Here is a 7,188-nt window from a genome sequence, read left to right as displayed (position 1 = left end):
GAGATATAATTTAAATACCATAAATTTCACCCCCATACAGTGTACAATTCAATGGTTTCTAATATATTCACAGAGGTCTGCAAAAATTACAATTTAATTTTAGACATTAATATCATTTATTGACATCCTTACATGCATATAGATGTAGATATATGTAATTTTAATATCATCTTGAATATTATAGTATTTAACATTGTACTATAATAATATCTGTGTTTTTATATTTCTGTTTTATTTTGTTATTTTGAATGACGATGATCTCCAGGTACCTTTACACAGGTTTAAAATACACCTTTTTACAACTCGAGAAATTAAATTGTTTCTAGTAAATCACATAAGAAACACATATGCTATTGTTATAAAAATTCAAATACTGCTTAGGTCTATGGAATGAAATGTATCACTGCCAGCGCCCTGCCCACTCAGTCATCCACATCCACTTACACGCAGATAGACATGCTCATGTTTTTACATGACGTAATACTGCTTTGTGTGTTGTTCACGGACTGGCTTTTCCATGTAAAGTAGAATGTGGTGATCATTGCTTATGAGTGCATATAAGTCTCTCTCATTCTTATTTATAGTTGCATCATTATTCAACAGGGTATTTGACTATAATTTGGTCACTTTTTCACTGTGGAATTTTTATGTTGGATTCAGTTATTTGTTACTGTTACCTACACTATCCTGGGCATACCTGTATATTCATCTTTTTGGTACCTTAGTTAAGTGAGTTTTTTCTTTTATGACTGATTTCTAAAAATAAAATACTGAGGCAAAGTATGAATCTTTAATTTTTATTTTTTTTTTTTTTGAGACGGAGTTGCGCTGTGTCGCCCAGGCTGGAGTGCAGTGTCGTGATCTTGGCTCACTGCAAGCTCGGTCTCCCAGGTTCACGCCATTCTCCCGCCTCAGCCTCCCGAGTAGCTGGAACTACAGGTGCCCCCCAACACCTGGCTAATTTTGTTTTTGTATTTTTACAAATAACACGGGGTTTTACCGTGTTAGCAAAGATGGTCTCGATCTCCTGACCTCATGATCTGCCTGCCTCCGCCTCCCAAAGTGTTGGGATTATAGGCATGAGCCACTGCGCTGGGCCATATTTTGATAAAAAATTAAAAATCTGTGTTTCAAAAAAATTTAATGATACTATACTCCCACCACCAGTATATGAGAGTTCCTATTTCCACACACCCTTAATTACAGAGGAAATTACCAAAGCTAATCTTGGCCAATTTTATGATTAAGAAATATTTCTACTTTTAATTTGGATTTCTCCACTTATTAGAGAGATTGTGCATTTTTACATATGTTTACTGGCCATTTGTATTTCTCGCTGAGAATTTCATAATGATATGTTTTACTAGTTTTCTAATTCATGTAATGATATTCTTTATATATTCTGCACATTTATTAATTCCATATAATTAGCAAGTTTGTTTCTTAAGGTCTGTGTCATAACTTTTATTTTATTTATATTTGTTTTGAAGAAACTTTCATTTTTACATAGTCAAATTGTTGAACATTTTCCCTGCCATTTCTGGATTTTGTGACTTGCTTTCAATAGTATGTCCTTTTGGGGCTTTATTGATTTGTTTTGTTTAAAGAACATGCTCAAATCTTACATTATTTAGTAATTTACTTTCTCCCATTACAGTACATGGACATCACTAATTCCAACTAATGTAGATCAAATTTATCATTTGAATTTCTGTGTAGTAATGCGCATTATAGATAAGTTCTGATTTCTTTATTCCCTATTAGCTGGATATTAAGGTTGTTTTTAAAAGTTCCCACCACTAATGACTTTTCAATAATCATCAATATACATGGATCCCGCTGATGTTTTTGTTTTATATTTCTTATTTTCTGTAGTATAGGATTCTCAAAGTGGTGTAACTGACCTATGGTACATTTTAATTATAATTTTAATTATACTGGCAGATTATTTTCCAAAAAGTTGATCAATTCACACTCTTATCAACTACATAAGTAAGCCTCTTCCTATGTAGGCTAAATAACACTAAAAGAGTTTTTTAATAAAAATGCTAATTTGGCTGGTGAAAAATCCCATAGGTGCCTTAATTAATCAATTTTTTCTATTTCAATGAGTTGCTTATTCATAACGCATGTGTGTGTGTGTGTGTGTGTGTGTGTGTGTGTGTGTGTGTGTGTGTGTGTGTGTGTGTGTGTTTCTATTTGGCAGTTTATGGTTGGAAACACTCCTAAAAAAGGAAATCTAAAAAACACACAAAATACTAAAATATATTTGATGAGTAAGAATTAAATTTCTGCATATCCGAAAAATTGCTAAAAATATTAAAATTGTAGTCAAAATAGCTCATGAAACAAAGCAAACAAAAATACTAAACAAAAGAAACAGGCCAGGCACAGTGGCTCACACCCAAAGTAATCCCAGCACTTTGGGAGGCCAAGGCAGGAGGACTGCTTGAGTCCAGGAGTTCGAGACCAAGCTAGGCAACACAGCAAGAACCCATCTCTACAAAAAAATTAAAAATTAGCCAGGTGTGGTGACACATGCCTGTAGCCCTAGCTCCTCAGGAGACAGGTGGGAGGATCACTTGAGCTCAAGAGATCAATGAAGCCAAGTTAATGCCACTGCACTGCAGCATGGATGACAGAGTGAGATGCTGTCTCAAAAAAAAAAAGGAAAAGAATACTATAGCTTCACTTCCCCACCACAGAGATCTAACTGGCAACTATCCACAGATGGGAATACCCTCAAGAATATATATCCAGAACACAGGTGGAATGTTGCCCAGGCTGGACAGAGTGCAGTGGAGTCATCTCGGCTCACTACAACCTCTGCCTCCCGGGTTCAAGCAATTCTCCTGCCTCAGCCTCCCGAGTAGCTGAGATTACAGATGCCCACCACCACACCCAGCTATTTTTTTTTTATTTTTAGGAGAGATGGGGTTTCACCATGTTGGCCAGGCTGGTCTTGAACTCCTGACCTCAGGTGATCCACCTGCCTTGGCTTCCCAAAGTGTGGGATTACAGGCGTGAGCCACCGTGCCCAGCCTACTGTCTATTGACTTTTGACAAAGGCACAAAGAACATGCCAAGGGGAAAGAACAGTGTATTCAATAAACGGTGCTGAGAAAAGTGGCTATTCATATGCAGAAAATAAAATTAGACCCTTGTCTTACACCATGCCCCAAAATCAACCCAAAATGGATCAAAGACTTAAACATTAGGCTGGAAATTGTAAAATTACTATAAGAAAGCACAGAGGAAAAGCTCCATGACACTGACCTAGGCAATGATTTTTGGGTATGTCCCCAAAAGCACAGGCAACAAAAGCAAAAATAGAAACAGGATGGCATCAAACTAAAAAGCTTTTGCACAGCAAAAAGAACAAGTAACAAGGTAAAGAAACAACCCACATCGTGAGCAAAAATATCTGCAAACCATACGTTAGAAAAGGGGCTAATATCCAAAATACATGAGGTAATCAATTCAACAGGGAAAGAACAAGTAAGCCAATATAAGAATGAGCCCGGGCGCGGTGGCTCACGCCTGTAATCCCAGCACTTTGAGAAGCCCAGGCGGGCGGATCACGAGGTCCGGAGATCAAGGCCATCCTGGCTAACATGGTGAAACCCCGTCTCTACTAAAAATACAAAAAATTAGCTGGGCGTGGTGGCGGGTGCCTGTGGTCCCAGCTACTCGGGAGGCTGAGGCAGGAGAATGGCATGAACCCGGGAGGCGGAGCTTGCAGTGAGCCAAGATCACGCCCCTGCACTCCAGCCTGGGCGACAGAGTGAGACTCCATCTCAAAAAAAAAAAAAAAAGAATGAATAAAGAAACCAAACACATTTTTCAAAAGTAGACATATAAACAAACAGCCAACAGGTTCATGAAAAAATGCTACCTCAAAGGCAGGTCCTAGGACCAGTAACATCAGTATTATCTGGGAGTTTGTTCAAAAGGCAAAATATCGGGCCCCACTGCAGACCTGACCTGGAAGCTGCATTTGACAAGATTCCCAGGTGATCCATATGCACATTAAAGTTTAAGATGCTTACTATAGGCAGCAAGTACTGAAGAAGCTCTGGGGCCCGGAGCTGACTGGTGGCGACCTAAATCTTTAGGAAAATGCAAATTAAAACCACAGTGACACGCCACCTCCGTCTCATCAGAATGGGTTTTATGAACAAGATGGAAGGTAAGTGTTGGCCAGGATGTGGAGAAAGGGGAACCCTAGTACACTGCCGGTATATAGTACAGCCGCGATGGAAAATGGCATGGAGGTTCCTCAAAACACTAAACATAGAACTATCGTGTGAGCCAGCAATCCCACTTCTGGGAATATATCCAAGGGGATTGAAATCAGTATGTTCAGGGATATCTGCACTCCCATGTTCACTGCGGCCCCATTTACAGTAGCCAAGATATGGAATCTGCCTAAGTGAATCAGCCTAAGATGAATGCATACAGAAAAGGCGGTGCACGTATACAACGAAGTAATATTCAGCCTTAAAAAGAACAAAACTCAGCCGGGAGCTGTGGCTCATGCCTGTAATCCCAGCACTTTGGGAGGTGGAGGTGGGCAGATCACCTGAGGTCGGCAGTTCGAGACCAGCCTGACCAACATGGTGAAACCCCATCTTTATTAAAAAAATATATATATATATACAAAATTAGCTGGGCGTGGTGGTGCATGCCTGTAATCCCAGCTACCTGGGAGGCTGAAGCAGGAGAATCACTTGAACTAGGGAGACAGAGGTTGTGGTGAGCTGAGATCATGCCATTACACTCCAGCCTGGGCAACAAGAGTGAAAAAAAAGAAAAAAGAACAAAACTCTGTCATTGGGAATGACACGAATACATCTAGAGGACACACTGCTAAGTGAAATACAAATACCACAGAAAGACAAATACCACATAATCTCACATGCACGTGGAATCTTTTTAAAGTTGAATTTGGTCCAGGCGCCCTGGCTCATGCTGATAATCCCAGCATTTTGGGAAGCTGAGGCATATGGATCACTTGAGGTCAGGAGATTGAGACCAGCCTGGTGAACATGGTGAAACCCTGTCTCTACTAAAAATACAAATATTAGCTGGGCATGGTGGCTGGCGCCTGTAATCCCAGCTACTTGAGGCAGGAGAATCACTTGAACCCAGGAGACGGAGGTTGCAGTGAGTTGAGATTGTGCCACTGCACTCCAGCCTGGGCGACAGAGTGAGACAACATCTCAAAAAAAAAAAAAAAAAAAAAAGGAAAAGAAAAAAAAGTTGAATTCATAGAAGTAGAAGGTAGAAGAATGATGGTTACCAGAGCTGGCAAGGTGGTAGAACAAGGGAATGGAGACTTCCTCTTCAAAAGATACAAAGTTTCAGCCAAGCAGAAGAAAAAAGTTTTGAGATCTATTGCACAGCAGGAGACTATAGTCAATAATAGTGAATATTTCAAAATAAGAGGAAATTTGGTGTATCACCATAAAAGAATGCCAAGTAAGTGAGGTAACAGGTATGTTCATTAGCTTGACTTAATCACTCCATATTGTATTGTTAAGTTAAATTTGGTCTAAAACTGCCTCCACAATTCATATTAGCGCCAAACTGGAAAATCCAGCCACAGAAGAGTAGATGAGCAAATTATAGTACATTTGTACAAGGGAATACTATTCCGCAATAGAAAACAATGCAGCAATACCAACGAATCTCAAAAACATTAGCTACAAAAGAGTACATACTGCATGACTCCCTCTGTATGAAATTCTAGGAAAGGCAAAACTAGTCTACAGTGACAGAGGGCAGATCAGGGATTTCCTGGGGGTGGGTGGGGGAACTGCCAGCAAAGGGCTACAGGGATTTAAGTTAATGGAGATGTTCTGTATCATGATTGTAGAAGTGGTCATGAGGGTGTACACATTTCTGAAAATTCATCCAGCTGAACACTTAAAATGGGCATATTTTCTTGAATGTAAATTTTTCTCCATAAAGTTGATTTTATTTATTTATTTATTTATTTTTGAGATGGAGTCTCACTCTATCACCCAGGCTGGAGTGCAGTGGTGCGATCTCAGCTCACTGCAACCTCTGCCTCCTGGGTTCAAGTGATCTCCTGCCTCAGCTTCCCGAGTAGCTTCCAGTAGCTGGAATTTCAGGTGTGCACCACCACGCCTGGCTAATCTTTGTATATTTTAGTAGAGATGGGGTTTTGCCATGTTGGCCATGCTGGTCTTGAACTTCTGACCTCAAGTGATCCCCTGCCTTGGCCTCCCAAAGTACAGGGATTACAGGTATGAGACAACATGCTCAGCCTATAATATTGATTTTAAAACAAGAGAAGTCAACATCAACAACAAATAAATTAATTAATTAAAATAAAATAAAGCTGCCTCCACATATAGCACACTGTAACCTAACATAATAGACATGAAAGGACAATAAATCTTGGGGCCCCAAGAAGCTAAAGGGAAAAGTCAAGCTGGGAACTACTTTGGGCAAACCTGCCTCCCTTTCTATTGAAAGTCTCCCCTCTGCTCACTGAGATAAATGCGTATCTGATTGCCTCCTTTGGAGAGGCTCATCAGAAACTCAAAAGAATGCAACAATTTGTCTCTTATCTATCTAAGACTTGGAAGCCCCCTCCCCACCTCGAGTTGTCCCACCTTTGCTTCGAGCTGTCCTGCCTTTCCGGACCGAACCAACGTTCATCTTACATATGTTGATTGATGTCTCATGTCTCCTTAAAATGTATAAAATCAAACTGTGCTCTGACCACCTTGGGCACATGTCAGGACCTCCTGAGTCTGTGTTATGGGCGTGTGTCCTCGACCTTGGCGAATAAACTTTCTAAATTAACTGAGACCTGTCTCAGCTATTTGGGGTTCACATAGGTAAAAAAGCCAAACTGCAACCTAACCTGAGAATATGCCCTTGGAATAAGTAGCCCAGTCTCAGCCAATCACAGCAGCAGAGTTCTTGGCCCTTCACAGGATGCAAGCTGCCAAAAACGTTCAAATAAGGCAACTGCAGAGCTGTAAACAACAGGCTATTTCTGCATGAAACTTACATTTTCTGGCTATAAATATTCCCTGCCCATTTGTGAAGCAGAGATCTCTGAACCACTTTTGGTTCTCACAGCTACCTGGTTCATGACTCTTTTTTCTGTTTAACTAAACTCTGTCAAATTTAGCCTAAGGCTTTTCTTTT

Source organism: Gorilla gorilla, chromosome 12 (genome assembly GCF_029281585.2).
Source record: "Gorilla gorilla gorilla isolate KB3781 chromosome 12, NHGRI_mGorGor1-v2.1_pri, whole genome shotgun sequence".
NCBI lineage: Eukaryota > Metazoa > Chordata > Mammalia > Primates > Hominidae > Gorilla > Gorilla gorilla.
Note: the sequence above shows the minus strand (reverse complement) of the source record.